Source organism: Petaurus breviceps, unplaced genomic scaffold (genome assembly GCF_028583685.1).
Source record: "Petaurus breviceps papuanus isolate PSGF00001 unplaced genomic scaffold, PetGlider_PUasm1.0 90845, whole genome shotgun sequence".
Lineage (NCBI taxonomy): Eukaryota > Metazoa > Chordata > Mammalia > Diprotodontia > Petauridae > Petaurus > Petaurus breviceps.
In genome coordinates this window covers 4,390,709-4,413,390 of record NW_027187359.1, presented here as the reverse complement: position 1 = coordinate 4,413,390, position 22,682 = coordinate 4,390,709, and the positions used below count along the sequence as shown (strand labels likewise).

At 40.0% G+C, this 22,682-nt stretch overlaps 1 protein-coding gene across 24 annotated transcripts in view; it reads right to left on the bottom strand.

The window, feature by feature from the left end:
- NCOA1 (nuclear receptor coactivator 1) overlaps window positions 1-2,785 on the bottom strand; it is a 241,285-nt gene extending 238,500 nt beyond the window's left edge. For 21 of the 24 annotated variants that reach the window (XM_069071959.1, XM_069071964.1, XM_069071975.1 and 18 more), the window contains exon 1: window positions 2,317-2,785. The gene's annotated coding sequence lies outside the window, so the exon portion shown is untranslated. Of the gene's footprint in view, window positions 1-1,514; window positions 2,208-2,316 lie in introns of those variants that run through there. The other 3 variants (XM_069071968.1, XM_069071961.1, XM_069071967.1) reach the window with 2 other exon arrangements.
- Between the last annotated feature and the right edge of the window lie 19,897 nt (window positions 2,786-22,682).

Sequence of the window (22,682 nt, the reverse complement as noted above, 5' to 3'; positions counted from 1 at the left end):
CACAGTGCCTGGCACATTATTGTTGTTTAGTTATTTCAGTCTTGTCTGACTCTTCATGACCTCTTTTTTAAGGTTTTTGTTATAGAAATAATGAAGTAGTTTGCCATTTCCTTCTCCAGTTCATTTTACATTTATGTACCTGGCACACAGTAGGTAAATGCTAACTATTACTGTCATCAGCATCACCATTAATTTTATCTATTATTAATCTTAATCTTGTGTCTCAGGATTCTTAAATTTACTCTTTACCTTCATATGACCACTGCAGCAGCAATCCTTCCTATTCTCAGTCTGCCATTCTTGTTATTCCTGGAGCAAAACACTACTCCATTTCCCAACTCTCTGCCTTTGCAATGTCTGTCCCCCACATGTGAAATGTTCTCTCTCTTGTCTCTGCCTCTTACCTTTCCTGGCTTCCTTCAAGACAGCCCCAATCTCACCTTCTTTAAGAGGCCTTTCCTTGTCCTCACTGCTTATGCCTTCCCTCTAAGAAGCCCTTCCATTTACTATATATATATATATACAGAATGTACAGTTACTCACATGCTGTCTTCCCAATTTGAATGTGATAGCTCACTGAAGGCAGAGAGGATGTTATGCCATTCTTTGTCTTCCCCACACCCAGCCCAGTGCGGGATACATAGTAAGAACTAATTAAATGCTTCTTCACTGATTGAATGCTATGGCACCTTTCCTCTTTTTAGTGTCTTGACCCTATAATCAAGTATTTCAGCAAGGCAGTGACCTCCACCCTTTCCCATCACCTTGTCTTCCATTCTTCCACCTGCTAAATATTAAGTTTACCTATCTATCCTCTTCTCCATTCCTACTACAGAAGTCAATTTTTTGACTTCCTTGAGCAGTCCTAACTCTACTGCAAATTTCTAACCTGAACTGGACCCTAACTGCTTGTAATCCTTTAATTCATCTCTGAGTGACCTGATAACATTCTCCACTGTACTATAACATCTCTCACCTCAGAATACCATCTACTTTTACCTCCACTTTCACACCTGCATTTTCTTAGCACAGATAGATTAGAAGGGGATATTAGTTTTAATACAATCCTTTCATTTCAGAGAAATTTGAGAGGTTGAAGGATTAAGATTTCCTCAAGGTCACAAAGATGACAGAAATAGGACTTGAACCCAGCTCTCTTGTTTTCCATATTTCAGTCATTAACTAGCCAGATCACTACTGTACTTTAGTAGTATCAGCCTGGACACTACCAAGTTACTAAAAAATTGAGAACACCCCCAATCTCCATTCTCCCATTACCTTTTTTTTTTTTTTAACCAGAGCAGAAGTTTCTGTCACTAAGTATCCACCTATCCCTAGCACCAATGCCTGGGCCATCGTAGGTACTTCATAAGTGACTGTTAGACTGGACTGAACCAACAAGCAAGTTAGTTTCTCAGCTGACGAGACAGAATCCTTGTTTTTACACTCAAATCCTTCCAACACAATCCAAACAAACAAAAAAAAATCTAACGTTCCTACACACCTCTACTTACAATATTCGTCATCCAGAGAGAAGAGAAGAAGTGTCTCTGGAAGCCCCCTTAGCTGACATAAAATTGTGTATCTCAGAGAAGGAAAGACTTCAACAGGGTGTAGGCCCTTATCAAGTCAAATAGGTATCATTATTCCCAACTAGCTGTCAAGGCAACCGAGACCCAGCTAGGTTAAGTGGCTTGCCCAAGGTCACGCAGCTCTAAGAAGTGGTCTCCCGCCTCCGAGTGCGCACCTAAGAGATCTTTCTCCCTTAGGTCTTCTCGAAGATGTAAGAAGTCATTGTCCGGCTTGGGGAGCCCATTGGTCCCGAGGCCGTCCCCTTTAATAGAGGAGCCGCAAGTAGCGTTCACCTCGCGCTCCCCACCCCCGGAGACCAGCGGGGTCCAAAGAACATCTTCCCAGGACTGGAACCGACGCGTCCCAGTTAATCAGGGCGACGAGAAAATCGGCCTCCGGCTGCTAGCCTCAGCCTCCTCCTCCCGCCGCCGCCGCCACTCGCAGCTCTAGCGCTCTCCCCCTCCACACCCCGAGCTGCCCCCAGCTGGTGTCCCTGACAGCTGCGACCTCCACCCCCGGGAGCCGACCGAGGGGAAGGGGAAGAACTCAGGGAAGAGGAGGAGGAGAAGGGTGGAGGAGGGAAACGAAGGGAGCCAGGGAAGAAAAGGGAGTGAGGAGGGGGGGAGGACCAGCTGCTCCCTCCCTCCCCGCCCCCTCGGGCCTCACTCAGCCGCCGCTGCCGCTGCCGGGCGCCCGTGACAGCTGCACCCCCACCCCGAGCTCCGTTCGTCCAGCACCGCTCACCTGCCGCCACTGCTGCCGCCGCTGCCACCTTCGGCTCTTGGGCCCGCTGACGGCCCCGCTGACAGCCGCCGCCTCAGCACTGGCGCCTGCCGCCCGCCAGGCCCCCAGCGGCGGGAGCCCAGCCCCCTCCTCCTACGGAGTCCCGCAGGGTCCCTCGGGGTCCCTGATCTGCCCCGCTCCCCTCCCCCGCACCCCCAAGGGGGGGGAGGGATGAAGGAAGACGGGCGCGCGCGCCCTCGCTCGCTCTCCCTCAGCGCAGGGAGAGACTGAGGCCCTAAATGGGGTTGGGAGGCTTGGTAGGGGGAGAGAGAGGCCACTGCTCGCAAGGAGGGGGATCACGACGAGAGGGCGGAGAGCGGATCACGGCTCAGTCCTCGCTCCCTGGGCCGTAAGGAACGAGGATTTCAGCAGCTCTGCACAGCCGCCATGTTCTCCTCCTCCTCCTCCTTCTAACCCCCTCCCCCTCCACCGACCCTCCAGCCCCGCCCCTCCCGCCCCGCCCGCCCGCTCGCGGCCCCGCCCCGGGCCGCGTGCCGTGCTGCCATCATGACGCACCAACCCGCTGCCGCCGAAACCCGACTGCACCGGACGGCGCGCGCATTTCTCCCTCCCCTCTTGCTGGGGCTGGGCGCGTGCCGTCCCGGGAGCCGCCTCCTTCCCCTGGCTGCCTGCTGCTTACTCACGCGCCCAGCCTTGCTGCCTCCTCTCCTGGCCCTTCATCAAGTGTGAAACCCGGGATCCAATAGGATACCATCTTCCACCAAGGCTGGGGTGGAGAGGGGTGTGCGTGGAGAGACACCGAGGAGTAGCGAGAAGTGCTGCATTTGCTTGTGCAGGAGGCGTACTTTTGAATCCAGATTCTTCCAGTCCAAGGAATCAACCAGTATTTATTAAGTGCTGTGTTAAGAGCAGGGGTGCAAACAAAAACTTGCCACCTTTCTGACAAGTCACCTAGCTTCCATGAGCCTCACTTTCCTAAACTGCAAAAGGGGGCTGATAATAATATCTGATACATAGCGCTTTGTGTTGCAAAGCGCTTTACATAATATTATTATCTCGGTGCTTATTTTGACGTGGTTCTGAGACTCATCTGAAATAATGTATTGTAAGCTATTTACAAACCTTAATCCAGGCTTCTAGACTTGCAAATTCAGTGCTCTTTCCATTCTACTGCCCCTTCCTGCCTGTTGCTAGAAGACCTCAAAAGGCATTGACAGTTTTTAAGGGCTCTTACATATGAACCAGGCACTGATTTAGCCTCTGAGGAAACAAAGTTTTATGAAAGATGAGCTCCGTTCGGTAGAGGAGCTTACTTTCTCTCTGCAAGACCTCTTGTACCGGTAGTAGCAATTAACTTAAACCTGCTACATAAGTATATACAAAGTATAGGGCTAGAAACTGAATCCGATTTCATTGTTAATGCAAAGTCTTGGATGAGGAAGTTAGCAGATTCTCCGAAATTTAGAATCCTAGACAATAATCTAGAACGCTTAAGTGATTTGCCCAAAATCACACAGCCAGTATGTGTGAAAATGGACTTGAACCCAAATCTGCCCTGACTGAGGCTGCCGTTTCGTAAATACACACACATACACTTTTTTTTAAGGGGGTGGGGTGGAAGAAGCACTAGTAGCTGGGGAGATCAGAAAGACTTCTATAAAAGGTTCCACAGCTTATCTTTGAAAGAAATCAGGGCTTCTAAGATTCAGGTGAAGTGGGGCTGCATTACATGGGAGTAAATGCGAGACAGCTGGTGCAAAAGGCAAATAAGAGATAGTTCTGGTGTTGTGTGACGAACAGTAAGAAGGCCAATTTGACTGGAAAATTGTTGTTCAGTCATTTCAGTCGTGTCTGACTCTTCATGACGCCTTTTTGGGGTTTTCTTGGCAAAGATACTGGAGTAGTTTGCCATTTCCTTCTCCAGCTCATTTTATAGAGGAGGAAGCTGAGGCAAACAAGGTTAAATGACTTGCCCAGGATCACACAGCTAGAAAGTGTAGAAAACAAGGCTCAAAAGGGAGGTTAGAAACCCAATCACAAATGGCTTTTCATGTCAAATGAAGGGTGAAGAGAGGAACAGCATAAGCATTCATATAGCTAGTACAATGTACTACACTGTGCGGAGTGATTTTTACAAATATCACGTTTTGATCCTCACAATGACCCTGTGAGGTAGCGGCTATTCTTACCCCTATTTTATAGGTGAGAAAACTGAGGCAAAAAGAGGCTAAGTGACTATGGGTCATATAGCTAGGAAGTGTCTGAGACCTGATTTTTAACTCCAGTGTTTCTGACTCCAGACTCTATCCACTGTGCTGCCTTCAGACAGGAATTTGAAGTTGAACCTAGAACCAAGAGGGAGCCATTGGAGTTTACTGAGCAGCAGAGTGACATGGTCAGAAAAAAAAAAGTAGAAAGTGGATTGGAGTGGGAAGAGAAGAGACAAAAAGAACAATTAAGGAACTGTTGCATCAGTCCAGGAAGGAGGTGATGAGGGCCAGAATTAGAACCACAGCCATGTGTCTAGAGAGAAGGTAACAGATTAGAAAAATGTTCTGGAAATAGAAACAAAACGTGACAACTGATTGGATTTTAGTGGTGGGAGGGTGAGGGTGAGTGAAAAGTTAAGGATGGCTCTCCGGGTGTGAACCTCAATGGAAAATGAGAAGGCGCTTTCCAGTTCTGAGATTCTCTGCTCCAGGAATTCATGATCTGTTTCCATTCTATCCTTTGGACAGGTCTAGTTGTTGTAATGCTCTTCCTGGTATCAGCTGGAGTCAAAGCATGTTGCAGTGAAGCTTAGACCCAAGCCTGGCAGTAAATGGAGGGAGTGCACCTAGCTAACTTTGTTAGTTTAGATCGGTCCCTTAGTTTCATCATTCATTAATTCATTAATGTATCGGTTTCCTCATATGTAAAGTAAGTTTAGATAAGAAGAAATTTTAAGCCCCTTCCAACCCTAAAACTTTGATTTTGTGTATTTGCCTCCCTATACCTTCCATTAATTGGTCACTTCAACATGACAGCCCTTAAGATGCTCTGTTTATTTTCTCCCTGTCTCTTGCCTCCACTCTGTCACCCTCTTCTAAATTTGCTCCACCCAGAATGTCTGTGTCCCCAGTACTCTGGTCTGCATACAATACTCCAGGTCTGGCCTAACTAGTACAAGTACATTAAGACTGTTACTTTCCCTGTTTTGGATCCTCTTATCAAGATTCATATCATTTTAGGTTCTCTAATAGCTACATCATGCAATTAAATTTCAGGTTCCAATCTTTGCTTAGGGATGCCCAATATTTCTCTCCTATATATACTTCGCTAGGACCCAGGGGCAGCTAGCTGGTGCAGTGGACAGAGAACAAGGCTTGGAGTGAGGAAGATCTGAGTTAAAATCTGGCATTAGGCACTTATTAACTGTGTGACCCTTGGCAAGTCACAACCCCAATTTGCCTTGGTTCTTCATCTAAAAAATGGAGACACATTGGAGAAAGAAATTGCAAACTACTCCAGTATCTTTGTCAAGAAAACCTGATGGACTTTGCAGAGTAGGACTCTGAACAACCACAATGAGGACATTATTTCCTTCTTTCTTAAAAAGCAATAAGTAAAGAGACCTGGGTGTGCAAATTCCTTTTAAGATATAAACTATCTGATTAGCCTCTCTGCCTCCACAGCAGTAAAACAGACATAATACTACCAATCTCTTTCCTTTGTTGTGAGGAACTGCTTGCCCAGTATATAAATTTTAGCCATTATCATTCTTTCCTCCTTCCCCCCACCCACCACCATGATGCAATGGACTCCCTTATTTTATGGTTCTGTTTATCCACAAGCTTCCCTTATCAATAGAGTCTAAAAGGAAGCAGGATGACTATCAGTGTGGAATGTTGTGGAGGGAATTCTTGAATTGCATAGGGGATTTAGACTTAGGAGATTTCCAAGGTCCTTTTTAACTTGTTTTCACTCTCCCTTCCTTCCCAATCCCTACAATTCTCTTGCTCAATAAGTTTTTTTCACTTGCTAAACTATAACTCACTCCTATATCTACAGATTATTCTCTCCTAGGCCACTCCTAGTGTGTCCTTTGGGTCTATACCAGTTGAGGTCTAGGGGTGTTGGGAACCCCAGAATTCAAGGGCAAACTATGCAGATCCTGTCTCCAATGAATTTGACCCAAGTCTTCTTTCAGTCAGAGACAAGGTTTATTAAAACACTGGTTGGAGTAGGTGAGATTTTAAGAATCTGAGCTTTTTTTGTGACACTTGTATTAACAAGCTGGCCAGATTCAGTCTGAACACTTTAATGGAGGCAAGATGAACCTTTTATAAAGACTATGGGAAGATCTAGATGTGATCTAGGAGTGGCCAAGTAGTCTGGAAACAGAGGACCAAAATAAAAAAATTAACTGTGAAGGGTCAGGTGCTACCAGGTGAATGCTAGGGACCTGGGCCATGTGGGAAAGTTCAAGGGCTTTTCCTTTTAGGGGTTCAGATCTCATGCCTTTTGCAGCCACTTTCCTTAGGTTGAATCTACTCTCACTGCCCCTTGACTGCCACATTCTCCTGTAGAGGGTTATCATAAAATGATGAGGTATAGGGTTAGGGGTGCTCGAGACCCCAAAATACCAACATGCCATATCCTGCCAAATGAATTCAACTCAAGCCTTCTCTCAGCCAAAGAAAAGCAAAGTTTATTAAAAGTTCACCATATTGGGTAGACTCTTAAGGAGTCTCAGTATCTGTAAAGCTTGTATTGGACAAGCAGACCAGAATCATTTGACACAAAACAAGTCTGTGCTAGAAAATTCTATGGTGCTCTCACACCACATGGAGGCATGATGAGGTCTTATATACAGAAAGGTTGTGGGAGGAATCTATGGGTGGTCTAGAGAAGGAGTGTGGGGAGGGTCTTCAGGAGGAGTCAATAAGGTCAGACTCCAGTAAATTAGTGAAGTTGCTGGAGGCTACCAGGAGCGGACTATACTGAGCTAGGCCAGTTCCGGGGTGGAACAAATTTGGATGTAGATATTTTGGGAGGACCAGGGATGGGAAATTGCTAGACAAAGGAGAGCTAAAGATTTGGGCCAAGCCACAATGAAAGGCCTATGGCCTCAGGCAAATGGCTCATCAAATGGGAAGATTCAATCAGAGTTCAAGGGGGTTCCCAGAGCCTGTACCTCATCACATGGACCACATTAGAAGACATGTACAGTATTCCATATCCATAGTCTCCCAGGTACATGGTTTCAGCTTTTCTGTGAATCTGAGCTTGGTCATTATAATAATTGCAGAGCATTCAATTTTACTCATTTGTTCTGTTTGTATTGCTGCAGTTGTCCTTTATAATGTTTTCCTGGTCCTTCATTCAGTATCAGTTTACAGGTCTTCCCATGTTCTAAAACATTTTTAAAAGTTAGAATGTAAGGTGTTATTAAACTTATATAACTCAAAGTTCATCTAAGAAAACATCCTATTATTAGCAAAATGCTTCAAAATTTTAAGGATTTATAATTTCATCAGTGCAATTAATTCCATCTACCAAGATAGATCACAATCTCTGTATAACTCTGGTGATGATCTTTGACAATTCTTGTGACTGAAAAAATTCATCCTGCATCATAAGGAGGGAGGAACCTCTCTAAATTTATCGATCAATAAATATTTATTAAGTGTCTACTATGTGCCAAGCAATGTGCTAAGTGCTGAGGATACAAAAGAGGCAAAAGACACCCCTGCTTTCAAGGAGCTTACCACACTTGTCTTTAGACAATAGACATACAACTCATCCCCAGACCTTTTCTCAATGCCTTTCCTACTTTGGGACCTGTCAGATTCTAATTAAAGACCAAATACATTAGAAAAAGTATTGTGATAGAAATTGCATGGTTGTATCTTCAATGTTCCCTTCCTGCCCCCAACCTAGAAAATTACTGCCACTCCAGCTCTCTAATTTTGTGATGATAAAACATGCTTTCTGTTTCCATATACTGTCCAACCATATATGAAACCATTGTAATCATTGTGATAATTCATTTTTACTGTGATAGTCTTTAATTTCCAAGTTTGCCTTACTTATTTATAATCCCATAGGTAATTTTTTTTGGTCCTTAAGTAAAGACTCCCTCTTCCTTTAACCAAAAAATAAACACTTCCATCCCCTTATATCATTGGGTATTTGAGCAGCAATGGAAAGAAAAGGGAAGCAATACTCTTCCTTGCTCTTTATGCATTATCCTAAAAGCAGCAAAGTGAACATGGAATCACAAAGAGCTGATTTCAAATCTGGTCTTAGACATTTACTAGCAAGATGTGCAAGACACTTAACTGCTATTTGCCTCAGTTTCCTTATCTGTAAAATGAGAATAATAATATTAGCATCTAGATCCCAGGATTGTTGAAAGGATCAAATGAGTGATCAGTTGTAAAGTACTTAGCACAGTACCTGACACATAGTACGTGCTTCATAATTGTTAGCTATTATTATTTTTCCCAGGGTTGTTATGAAGATAATATTTGTAAAGTACTTTCAAAACTTTAGCTATATCATTAAACACAGACTAAAACCACACGAATAATTAACACTAACCAAATGACTGTAACTCACTTTAACTTTTGACTAAAGGTCTATTAAAGTCATTTAGTTTAATTCATCAAGCATTTATGAAGCATCCACTATATATGGACCACATTAGATAGACCACATGGACTACGTATACAATAGTCTCCGTCTTCAAGGAGTTTACATTCTACTGAAGAGAAATAACACTTATGTAAGTAAATATAAAAATACAAAGTAATTTCTGAATGGGAACAGAGAGTATCAACGATGGCATTTGAGCCAAAACTTGAAAGAAGATAAGGAGGTGGTAAGGTGAGAAAATAGAACATTTAGGTATAGGGGACATCCTGTACTGAGGCAATAAGGTAGAAGATGGAATGATGTATAATGGGAACAATAAGTAGACCAATTAGTCTGAAATGAAGACTTAATGGAGGGAATGAAGTGAAATTAGTCTGGAAAGATAGACTAGACCTAGATTGCGAAGGACTTTACAAGCTAATCTGAGGAGCTTGTTTTAAGGGCAATAAGGAATTGCTGAAGCTTCTTAAGCAAGAAATTGACATAGATAAATGGGCATAAATGGACATAGATAAATTGACAGCTATTTGGAGGATGGTTTGAAAAGGAAAAAAACGTGACAGAGAAACCAATGGAAGGCAATGGCTATGTTTTCATTGATACTGTACTCTAACAGTACAGATTGAAATCCATGAATACTTTCTCATCGTATGAAACTCTTGTCCATGATGTCCTACAGATTCTTCATAGGAGGTCCACCCAATAGACCAGGGCCTTTTAGATCTCTTAATATTGTGTGACTGCCAATGAAACACATGAGCTATATTTTAGTTAATCACTTGCCCTTTCCACATCAGTAGCCCATTTCCTTTTCTTGTCCTACATCTCTCTGATGAGGTCCTTTATATTTCTGTAATATTCTTTGAAAATGTAATATACTACCCCCCCCCAACCCGCAGGACTACTATGTGCCTCTCTATTGCCTTTGAAAAAAATTTTCCAATTACATGTAAAAATAATTTTTAATATTTATTTACTTTTTCATTTTGAGTTCTAAATTCTCCCTCCCATTCTTCCCTTATCCCCCCGCCCATTGAGAAGACAATTTGATGTAGCTTATACATGTTCAGTCCTGCAAAACATATTTCCATATTAGTCATGTGAAAGAAAACACAAACCAAAAAAAAAAAAAAGAAGTTTAAAAAGTATTCTTAGATAAGCATTGACTCCATCAGTTCTTTCTCTCTGGTGTTAGATAGCATTTTTCCTCATAAATCCTTCAGATTTTTCTTGGATCATTGTCTTGCTCAGAATAGCTAAGATTTTCATAGTTGATCACTGTTGCAATATTGCTATTACTGTATACAATGTTCTTCTGGTTCTGCTCACATCACTTTGTATCAGTTTATATAAATCTTTCCAGATTTTTTCTGAAAGCTTCCTACTCATACTTTTTTTTACTCTTTTTTTTTTGAGGGGGTAAGGTAGGGCAATTGGAGATAAGTGACTTGCACACAGCTAGTTTTGTGTTAAATGTCTGAGGCTGGATTTGAACTCAGGTCTCCTCCTGACTCCAGGGCCAGTGCTCTATTCACTGTGCCAGCTACCCACCCTCCTACTCATACTTTCTTATAGCACAATAGTATTCCATCTCAATCATATACCACAACTTGTTTAGCCATTCCCAAATTAATGGTCATGCCCTCAATTTCCAATTCTTTGCCATTACAAAAGGAGCTGCTATAAATATTTTTATACATATAAGTTCTTTTTTTTTTTATCTCTTTGGGCCTAGGAGTGATATTTCTGGGTCAAAGGGTATACACAGATTTATAGCCCTTTGGGCACAGTTCCAAATTGCTCTCCAGAATGGTTGGATTAATTCACAACTCCACCAACAGTGCATTAGTGTCCCAATTTTCCTACATCCTTTCCAATATCCATCATTTTCCTTTTCTGTCCTGTTAGCCAATCTGATGGCGTCAGGTGGCACCTCAGAGTTGTTTTAATTTGCATATTTCTAATTGATAATGATTTAGAACATTTTTTCATATGATTATATATAGCTTTGATTTCTTCTTCTGAAAACTACCTCTTCATATCCTTTGACCTTTTATCAATTAGGGAATGTCTCATATTCTTATAAACTTGACTCAGTTCTTATGTGTTTAAGAAATGGGGCCTTTATCAGAGATGCTGGCTATACATTTTTTCCACCAATTTTCTGCTTTCCTACTAATCTTGGCTGCATTGGTTTTGTTTGTAAAAAATCCTTTTAATTTAATGTCATCAAAATTATCCTTTTTACATCCCATAATGTTCTCTATCTCTTGTTTGGTCATAAATTCTTCCCCTGTCCATAGATCTGACAGATAAACGATTCCATGTTCCCCTAATTTTCTTGTGGTATTACCATTTTATGTATCCATTTTGATCTTATCTTGGTATACAGTGTGAGATGTTAATCTATACCTAGTTTCTGCAAAATTGATTTCTAGACTTCTCAGCAGTTTTTGTCAAATAGTGACTTCTTTGAGTCTCAAAAGCTTGGATCTTAGCCTTATCAAATGCAAGATTACTATGGTCATTTACTACTCTGAGTTGTGTACCTAATCTATTCTACTGATCTACCTCTCTCTTTCTTCACAAGTACCAGATTATTTTGATGATTACCACTTTGTAATACAGTTTGAGATCTGGTATGGCTAGGCTACCTTCCTTCACACTTACCTTTTGCCTTGAAATTTTAATCCTTCAGAGACCATGGTATTCTATTACTTCCAGACATACAGAATTATCATTGTTTAAAGACAATTATCATGTCCCATCCCCTTCCTCCCCCCAGCCTTCTCCAGGCTAAAAATCTCTAGTTCCTTCAACAGATACTCATATGCCATGGTCTCTAGGCCCTTCACATATCTGGTAGCCATCCTCTAAATGTTCTTCAGATTATTATTGTCCTTCCTAAACTGTGGTGCTTGTGACCTGATAAGGGCAGCTTAAAGTAGAACTATCAGTTCCTTTCTCTTGGAAACTATGACTCTCTCTTTTTTTTTTTTTTTTAAAGCAAATGGGGTTAAGCAACTTGCTCAAGGTTACACGGCCAGTTATTTTGTGTGGGTGCCAAGTATCTGAGGCCGGAACCAATCCCAGGTCTCCTGACACCAGGGCCGGCGCTCTTACTCACTGCTCCACCTGGCCGACCCATGACTCTCTTAATGTAGCCCAGAATAGACTGAGCTTTGTTGTCAACCATATAAAACTTTGGACTTCCATTGAGCTTAAAGTCACTAATATCTAAACGTCTTTTTTTTTTTTTTGCCAAACTACTGGCTAATTGTGCTTCCACCATCACCATGAAGTTGATTTTCTAAACCCAAGTATAAAATTATGCAATTATTCCTGTTAAATTTCATCTCATTAGATTCAACCAAGTATTCTAATTTGACAAGTCTTTTGGACTTTATCACCTACTCTATTAACTATCCCTCCCAGATTTATTATTATTTGAAGATATGATAAACATGTCATCTATGCCTTTGTCCAACTCATTGAAGAATGGATTAAATAGCATGAGGCCTAACACAGATTCTTGGGGTACTCCATTGGAGGTACAAACTAGCATGGTATCATTGATGACTATTCTTTCAGACCATTCTTTAAACCAGGTTCAAATCCATCTAACTGTCCTATTATCTCATCCATACCTCTCAGTCCTTTTCACTTAAATAGCATTTTACTTTATCAAATGTTTTGCTTAAATTTAGATAAACTCTATCTATAGCATTCCACTGATGTACTAGTTTAGTACCTTTGTCAAAAAGGAAGTAAGTTTAATCCACCATGACCTGTCCTTCCTAAAATCAGACTGCCTTTGAAAATTTCTGCTTCCTTTTCTAAATATTCATTAACCTTCTCTTTTGCCAGCAATCAGTCAAACTCACTGGCTATAGTATGCAATCATACATCTTCCCCTTTATAAATAGCAAGATATTTGCCCTTCTCCAGAGCTCAAGAAGTATCTCTCCTATTTTCTATAATTTTTCAGATGTCATTGACAGTGCATTAATTATCATATCTGCCAGTTCATTTCTCAGAGATAAAGTTCATCTGGGCCAAGTGTCTTGAAATTCATCACAGGCAGCTAGGTGCTCTCTTATTATCTCCTTCTTTCTGTTAATAACTCCAAACTATTAGCTCTTTTTGCCATTCTTGTCCATGGGCTCCTCCTTATTCTTCCTCTGACTCCTTTGAATCTATTCTCCTAAAATTTAAAATCTGTGTCAGTCTATATCCATTTTTCTTCTCCTTCTCTGTTGCAGACTCTGAGAGAATTGTCATTTTTCTTACAAAGTTCCCATCATTCCATCTCAGCAACCAGTTCCTCTTTGTGAGTAAGAATCAAATCCTGAATAAAATTTCCCCTTGTTTTTTTTTTTACCCTTTAAAGATTCAAAAGACCACTTAGACAAGACAATAGGTTTTAAGCTATTCAGAATTACCCAAATAACTGAAATCTCTCAGAAGTATTATATTATGCCTCTGTGCCAGGCTTATAGTCTGTTTCCTGATGTCCTTACTTATTTCTTCTTTCTGGCTAGCTGGCCTGTATTATACTCCAAAGACAAAATCATTTATGTTTCTCTTTCTATTCATCTTTACCTCTATGCTCTCTAATATTCTTCCCCCTTCAAGTTCCTGGATTTCCTTACATGAGCATGTCTTCTGAATAAAATGAATACTACCCTGCCCCCATTCCCCAGAATATTCAACTTCCTTTTCAGGAAGAGGTTTAAATTTGTTTTTTTGTGACCTATACTATGTCTTATAAATGACATATACCTATCCAAAGCCATATATTAGTGATGGGCTTCACAAAACCAAATCTCAGTGATACTTATGAGGTATCCAATTTATTTCCTTGTATTAGGACCTTTAGTTCATTATGTTTGTGGCCTAAACTTTATGCATTTGTATGCAGACTCTTGAGACTACAGATTTTACTACTATATCCTCCCTTGAATTTTGTTTCTTATGAACTTGTGGATATTTCAATTTCTAATCCTTACTGCTTCACTCTGTGGTAACCAGTTTGTTGGACATAGTCAATTCTCTTCTACACGCATTCTTTTCCATTTAAAGACATTTTAAGGGCAGCTAGGTGTTGCTGTGAATAGAGCACTTGCCCTGGAGTCAGGAGGACCTGAGTTCAAATGTGACCTCAGACTCTTGACACTTAACTAGTTGTGTGACCTTGGGCAAGTCATTTAACCCCAATTGCCTTGCCTTACTCTGTCCAAAAATAAAGACATTTTGATTAGACTTGTAAGACTGAAGGCAAATACATCTTATCATCTTTAGTGGGTACACTCCATCTCTGAGCAGGACTCTGTTATTTTGAAGTTGTAGTCCAGGAATAAAAATCCTGTTCTGAGATGCCATCTTCATAGCCAGCTGTTTCCTTTCTAAATTGTATTTTTTTCTTCTTCATCTTTTGCTCTCAGTGGGCAGCAGTAATGAAAATACCACCTGTCCTCCAGTTTCTTGCTGAAGACTTCTAATCTTTAACAGTGATTTTTAGGATCCTTCTGGCACTAGCACACATATATGCATATGTCCAGAAGTAGGCAGTAGTCATCTGTTTTGACAAATTTTGGTAGCTTCTGTTAGGTCTTGGATACTTAGATGCCTATTGCTCCACCCCACTTCAGGCACTTACAAAGATGGTCATACTCTTGATCTTGCCGTCAGCCACAAATGTAATACTTCCATGTTCAAGAATTCTGAAATTCCTTTATAGAACCATGACCTATTGGCTTTCTAACTCTCCCTCTGACTTCCCTTACCTAACCCTATTCTTTATCTCACCATGACCTCCAATCTTGACCCCTTAGTTCTCTTCCAGGCCATCTCCCCTATACTAGCCACTCTCCCTTCTTTTCCCCATCTTGTCCCTTGGTGACTAAAATCCCTAGCCCTTCACCAATTACACCCTGCTCTTTGGAATCTCAGTCTTGGATCCTTCCCACCATCCTCCCCCCTTTACTCTTACACACATGCTGCTGAATGAAGATGGAGAAAGTCATGCAACTATTCCAACTGGGTCCACCACAAATTTATGTTACGCAACATCAACTGGGCCTTCACTACTACTAGGCAATTCTATTATATTTCTCTCATTAACTCACTATCCCACTCTCTATCGTTGCTCTTCCAAACCTTTGATCTACTAGTCACCATACCTTATCAACTAGCTACTTTCCCCTTATTTATGAATCCTTTTGCTCAATCCTTTTTCTCTTTCATATTGACCTTTTCTAATCCATTTTGAGTTGTTCTCCAGCTTTTCTTCAAGTTCTCCCAAATTCCTCTTCCCCAAATTCTTGCTGGATTTTATAAGTTTAAAAAACCCTCCAAATAACCTTCTCAAATTTCTTTCTCCTTATTCAGCCTAAGTCAGACTCCTTCTCCAGCTCCTTCTTTCTTCATCAGCTAGAAGTAGACTTACCACCTTGCTGAAAGGAATGCAAATTGTTGGTGCCAATTTCCATCTCTGCCTTCTCCAGGTAATTGACTAATTCTTCTAATTACATCGTTTTCAAAGAGTGTTTAGTAATTAATATTATTATACTACATGTAGTGGTATCTAAGTCTGCACTAGTTAAAAATGACTTAAAATTGGTTAATGCAAACACATTTAATATCTTAGTCTTATTGTCTAAATTGATTTTTTTTAATGCTGTCTCTACATATGAAATAACAGGTTTTTATCTAGACTCTAATTGGTTTGTGGCTAAAACCTCTTAACTACAGGAAGCTTAGATATTTATAGTCTCTCCCTTGCAAATAAATTTTTAATGATATGATTTTTGCTGATAGTAAACCCCTTCCATTATAGTTTCTTGTTCTTTTGCCATTCCTAGTGATTTGAATTGATCCTAGTTTCAAGGACCAACAGTAGGGTATTTGTCTTCCTACTTTGATACCACACTTGAGAAAATGGGATCAAGTATGAGACTTTTATTCAGATAAAAGTTTCATTTCTGTCTATAAGTCCTGGATCCCACCTCTCACACCATTGTGACTTCTTGCTTAGTTAACATATCTCTAAAACCATCACTTTAAGTGCCCTCTATAAGTGCACTGTATATTCCAATAGGGATACAAAGACAAAAAATCAAATAATCCCTGTCTTCAGGGGGCTTATATCCTATTGGGTGAAACAACATGTACTTACATAAGTATATACAAAATAAATTCAAGGTAATTTTGGGACAAGGGGTCTTAATAACTGAGGGATCAGCAAGGGCCTCATTGAAGGAGGCAGAGGTTAAGGTTTCTAATATGAAAATGCTTAATACAGTGTCTGGAACATAGTAAGCACTCAATAAATAAATGCTTATTTCTTTCCTTCCTTCCTTCTTTCCTTCTAAGAGGTGGAAGTGAATTTATACTTGATTGTCTTTAAATACCATTTTCAGATTGGAATTTAAATGTTTCAATGCTCTGTTTTCATATAGTAAATTGCTCTCTTGTTCTTCCCTCTCCCCATCCCTGTAGGCAGCCACTGATCCCACTGGAAATCAGTCTCTGTCTTTCTCTGTCTCTCTTTCTTTCTGCCTCTCTGTCTCTCTGTCTCTGTCTCTGTCTCTCTCTGTGTCTTTCTCTCTCTTTCAGCTTCTGGGTTGGAGCTCTTCCTGTCCATACATGCTACTCTTTTGAATCCCATCATTCTCCTTTGCTTGTGTAGACATTCATGAAGGGTTATGAGATGTCTTTGATACCTCAACATAACAATGGCATGTTGTAGCATTGAAGAACTTAGACATAATTTAGAACAAACCTTCCAGTTTGCAGATGGGGAAACTAGAGCCTAAAAGGTTAAAGTTTAGTCTTTAATGAAACATTATAAGGTTTTGCCTGAGGTTTCATGGCCCTTAAGTGGTAGAGTGGAACCAGAAGTCTATGCACCAGGCTCTCAGTCTATTGCCCTGTCATGCTGCATTTCAGATGACAGAGGATTTAGTCACCTGAAATAGTTATGTACCCATTTTTACCTCAGATTGCGAGATAATCAGGATAGAGGGAATAGCAGATGAGGAAATTCCAGAAAAGGAATAATTTATTGGCTATGTAATAGGGTGTAGCACCAATGCAATATTTACAGTGCCCATGATCACAATCAAGACTGTGACTATAAATATCACATCATGTTTGATCGCAACATATACCAAACTCTCCATATAGAGGACAGAACTGAAGCATTTATTAAGATACCAGAAAACTGAATCCCCAAACCCATAAGCCAATTCCATCATAGTACCAATGATATTAAGAAGCCATAATAACACAGAGAGTCATACCATCCTAGGTCTAAACAGAATTCCTGGAAAAGTTAAAGTAAACATTAAAAAAAAGTTTAAAAATAATTTTTAAAACCAAATGAGAGCAATGGAAGAAAGATATTGCTTAGGTAGCAAACTTGGACCTAATAGTCCACATCAGGTGTGGAGAACCTGCAGCCTCAAGGCCACTTGCAGCCTTCTAGGACCTTGGGTGCAGTCTTTTGACTAAGTTCAAGTTTTATAGAACAAATCCTTTTATTAAGGGAATTTGTTCTGTGTAATTGTTCTATGTGGTCAAAGTGCCACACTTGAGGACTTAGAGGCCACATGTGACCTCTAGGTTTCAGGTTCCCCACTCCTGGTCCAGGCCCTCATCTCCATTGAAAGGGGCCTCCTGTGAACTTCAGAAAAACCTGGAAAGATTTGCACAAATGATGCTGAGTGAAATAAGCAGAACCAGGAAAACATTGCACACAGTAACATCAACATTGTGCGATGACCAACTCTGATAGACTTAGCTCTTCTCAGCAATGCAGTGATCTAACAAAAATCCAAAAGACTCATGATGGAAAATTTCTATCCACATCCAGAGAAAGAACTATGGAGTCTGAATGCAGATTGAAGCATACTTTTTTCTTTTTTTGTTGTTTTTTCTTTCTCACAGTTTTTCCCTTTAGTTCTAATTCTTCTTTACAACATGACTAATGTGGAAATATATTTAATATGATTTTACAAGTGTAGCCTGTATATACCATCTTAGGAAGGAGAAGGAGGGGGAGAAAATTTAAAACTCAAAATCTTAAAAAAGTGAATGTTGAAAACTAAAACTAAATAAATATTTTTTTAAAAAGAAAGGAGAGAAAGAAAGAAAGAAAGAAAGAAAGAAAGAAAGAAAGAAAGAAAGAAAGAAAGAAAGAAAGAAAGAAAGGAAGGAAGGAAGGAAGGAAGGAAGGAAGGAAGGAAGGAAGGAAGGAAGGAAGGAAGAAAGAAAGAAAGAAAGAAAGAAAGAAAGAAAGAAAGAAAGAAAGAAAGAAAGAAAGAAAGAAAGAAAGAAAGAAAGAAAGAAAGAGGGGCAGCCAGGTAGCACAGTGAGTAAGAGCACCGGCCCCAGTGTCAGGATGATCTGGAGATCGAATCCGGACTCCAACACTTAGCACCCACCCAGAAACCTGGCCATGTAACCTTGAGCAAGTTACTTAACCCCAATTGCTTAGAAAGGTAGGAACCCTGGCAGTGGGAGCTCTGGCGCTGATCTCTCCTGATAAGCCCTTATAAGAGAATAAAATGCCTAGGTTCAACAGCACCACTCTAGCTAGAAATAGCCCCACACTGACAGTGAATGGGAAAAAGGCTACTTCAGTTCAGTGGGAATAAGTGCTTTCTGTCTTCCTACATGGACCACCATCGTATCCCTTCTCCTTTATTACTGCTAGTATAAGTGTATATGTGTATGTTTATGTGCCACTGGACCAGACTGCCCAATCATCCCCATTCCTGACACTCCCCTTGCAAGGCTAATAAACAGTTGTAGTAATTGGCATTCCAGTGTCCCTCTCCTGGAAGAATCCAAACCCATGAAGGCTAATTTAGCCAACTCTGCTGTGAAGAGGTATAAAATCTTACCCAAGAAAATAACTCCTTAGAAATTGGAATTGACCAAATAGAAGCTAATGACTACATAAGATATCAATAAATATTAAAACAAAGTTAAAAGACTGGGGAAAAGGATAGAAGAAAATGTAAAGTATCTCATAGCAAAAACAACTGACTGGAAACTAGATCAAGATATAGTTTAAGAATTGCTAGACTTCCTGAAATTCATGACTAAAAGAAACCTAGACAACATAGTTCAAGAAAACCATCCAGAGCTCTTAGAACCAGAAGGCAAAATAAAAATTGAAAGAACATGTTGGTTAACTCCTGAAAGAAACTCCAAAAGAAAATTCCCAGGAACATTAACCAAAATCAAGAGAGGTTAAAAAAAAAAAAAAAGAATACTGCAGGCTGCCAGAGAAAGAATGATTTGGATACCAAGGAATTGCAGTCAGAGTCACACAAAATTTAGCCAGTACAACCCTGAAGGAGTAGAGATCTTGGAATATGATATTATAAAAGGCAAAAGATCTAGGCTTATAACCTAGAATAACCCACTCAGAAAAATTCAGTATAATGTTACAGGAAGGAAATGAGTCTTTAATGAAATAGAGTACTTTCAAGAATTCGTGATGAAAATATCAGAGCTGAGTAGAAAATTTGAGAAACACTGTATTGAAGAGAAGCATAAAACAATAGACATGAGTGGAGGCCAGGTGGCTCAGCGAGTATGCACAGCGGCCCCAGTGTCAGGATGACCTGGGGATCAAATCCGGGCTCAGATACTTAGCGCCACACCCAGAAATAACTGGCCATGTAACCTTGAGCAAGTTACTTAACCCCAATTGCTTTAAAAAAAACAAAAAACAAAAACAATAGACATGAGCATGCAATCATAAGGGCTTAAATAAGGTTAAGCTGTGTGTATGTATGTATATGTATACCCATGCATACATATATACATATACGTGTGTGTGTGTGTGTGTGTGTGTGTGTGTGTGTGTGTAGATGATACATGAAGTCTCTCAGAGCTCTATTGTCATCAGGAGTCATAGAGGGAGTCTAACTTGACAGAGAGCCTGGCAATGATTCTGTTACCTTTTCATGATCTTAAAGGAAGAATGGAAAAGGTAGGGTGGAGAAACTCCCTGGGGAAGAGGGAAAGGCAAAGAAGGCTAAGGGAAATTATCTCAGGTAAAGCAACATGTGCATGTAGATGTCTATTCAAATAAGGAAGAGGTGGTGCTGAGGGAGTAGCAGCCACTTGAACCTTACTGTCATCTAAACTGGTCAAAGAAGGGAAGCATACAAATATATACATAGATGGTTGGTACAGAAATACATTTTATTCAGCAGGGAACTTGAACAGAAAGGTGTTAAGAGAAAGAGAGGTAATAAGAGAGATGAAGGGAGATCAAGAGAAGGATTAGTCAGAAGCAAAACAATCTCTTAAAGAGGGGGAGGAGGAAAATTATAAAAGAATAGGTTAGAGGGAAATATATAGTTAGCAGTCCTTACTGAATATGAATGGGATGAACTCATCCATAAAAGGAAAGAAGACAGAAGAATGAACTAGCAACCAGAATCCAATGATATGTTGTTTAAAAGAAACACACTTGAAACAGAAAGATAAACACAAAATTAAGAGGCTGGGGTAGAATCTATTATTCTTCAGCTAAAATAAAAAAAGCAGGGGGTAACAATAATGATCTCAGACAGAGCAACAGCAAAAATAGACTTAGTTAAAAGAGATAAACAGGAAAACTACAATTTTGCCTAAAAGGTATCATAAACAATGAATTATTAATAATGATACTAAACATATATTAACCAAATGGCATAGAATCCAAATTCTTAACTGAAAAGTTAAATGAGTTACAAGGAAGAATATACAGCAAAACTATAATGATAAGTCTTCAATTTGTCCCTCTCAGACTTAAATAAATCTGACCCAAAATAAACAAAAAGTAATGAAGGGCTTGAATAGAATTATAGAAAGGTCAGATATGGGGAGAGGATTTTGAGAAGATGGTGGACTAGGAAAGAAAATACCTGGCTCTCCAAATTTCTCCCACAATCTTTAAGATGAATGAATTAAAGAATAGATCATGGAAACAATAAATCACTTCATTAAAGATAGTGATAATTAAGAGACAAAATCTAAAATTTTTGGATGCAGCCAAAGCAGGACATAGAGGAAAATTTATATCTCTAAATGTTTTTATCACTAAAAGAGAGAAAAAGGAGAATGATGATTTAATCAACTAAGAAAAAAAACCTCAGAACCCAACAAATTAAAACCCCCATATTAAAATAGAAATATTCAAAATGAAAGGGGAGGTTGACAAAATTGAAAGCAACCTTCCCCTCTCCCCACAATGAATTAATAAAACAAGGAACTTTAAAAAAATAAATAAATAAACCATTGGGTAACAATTAAAAAAAGAAATTATGAAAGAGCATTTGTTAAGCCAAAATTATTATATATTTTAATATAATTCCTTAAAAATACATTTTTTCAATGAAAATAAAGTTTAAATCAAAGTTAACAGAAGCAAGACTAACATGGCAAATTCATTCAATCTGACAGTGACAATCAACACAGTAATTATTTAATGCAATATGTATAAACAAGGTCAAATTTGAGCTGGCACATGTCACATTTCAACACAGGCAATATGCCAGTGTTGCCATCAGCAGTCAGTTTGTTGACGTTTCAGGGTTTTAGGGGTGCTTGAGACCCCAAAATACCAACACACCGGATCGTGCTGAATGAATTCACCTCAAGCCTTCTCTCAGTCGCAAAGTTTGTTAAAGATTCACCATAATGGGTAGACTCTTAAGGAGCCTAAGTATTTATGAGGTTTGTATTGGACAAGCCAACCAGAATAATCTGATGCAGAATAATTAATCTCAGCACCTTCATGGAGACATGATGGATCTTATACTGTGTTTCCCCAATAATAAGACCTATCCCGAAAATAAGCCCTCTCCTTACTGTGTAAGATTCCTCTAAAATAAGCCCTCCCCCGAAAATAAGCCCTATTGAGATTGCTACTGTAGTGAAGGTGATCCCCTGCGCTACACACTACATTACGGTACCCTCTGTATGCACCGTCCCCCCCCCCCCCTCGTGAAACGCATGCTGTGCTCCAAGCTGCATCCAATCAGAGCTGCAGCAGTGAGCGAGTCATCCTGTTCTTCCCCAGTGATTTGCTTATTGAATAAAGGTACATTTTTTTGTTCACATTTACCTGTTTATTAAAATTGCTGTCAATGTTCATTAAAATAAGCCCTCCCCTGAAAATAAGCCCTCTGGTGTTTTTCTGTCCAAAAAACATAATAAGACATTGTCTTATTATCGGGGAAACACAGTATATAGATAGGAAGAATCTAGGGGGTGGTCTAGGGGAGGGGTTTATGGAGGGTCTTGACTACTGAGGTCAGACTCCAGGATTAAGGGTGGGAAAGCTGAAGGTTGGAGATGACAAACAATGGAGGGCTAGGCTGGTTTAAGGGTAACAGATTTGGATATAGATAATTTGATAGGATCAAGGGTGGGAAGTAGCTGGACAATGGAGGGCTAGATTAAGTTAAGAGTAACAGATTTGGGCCTAGCAATAATGAAAGGCTTATGGCTTTAGGCAAATGCCTCATCAAGTGGGAAGATTCAATCAGAATTCTAGGGGTTTTCCAGAGCCTGTACCCCATCAAGTTGGTATGGGCTCGTGATACATATATATCGTGTCATTGCTGTGCTTGCTGAATTTGAATGTGAAGAGTAAACTCAAATATGCTTTATATGGACATTAAAAATACATTATTATCTGTTATTTTTCAACAGCATTC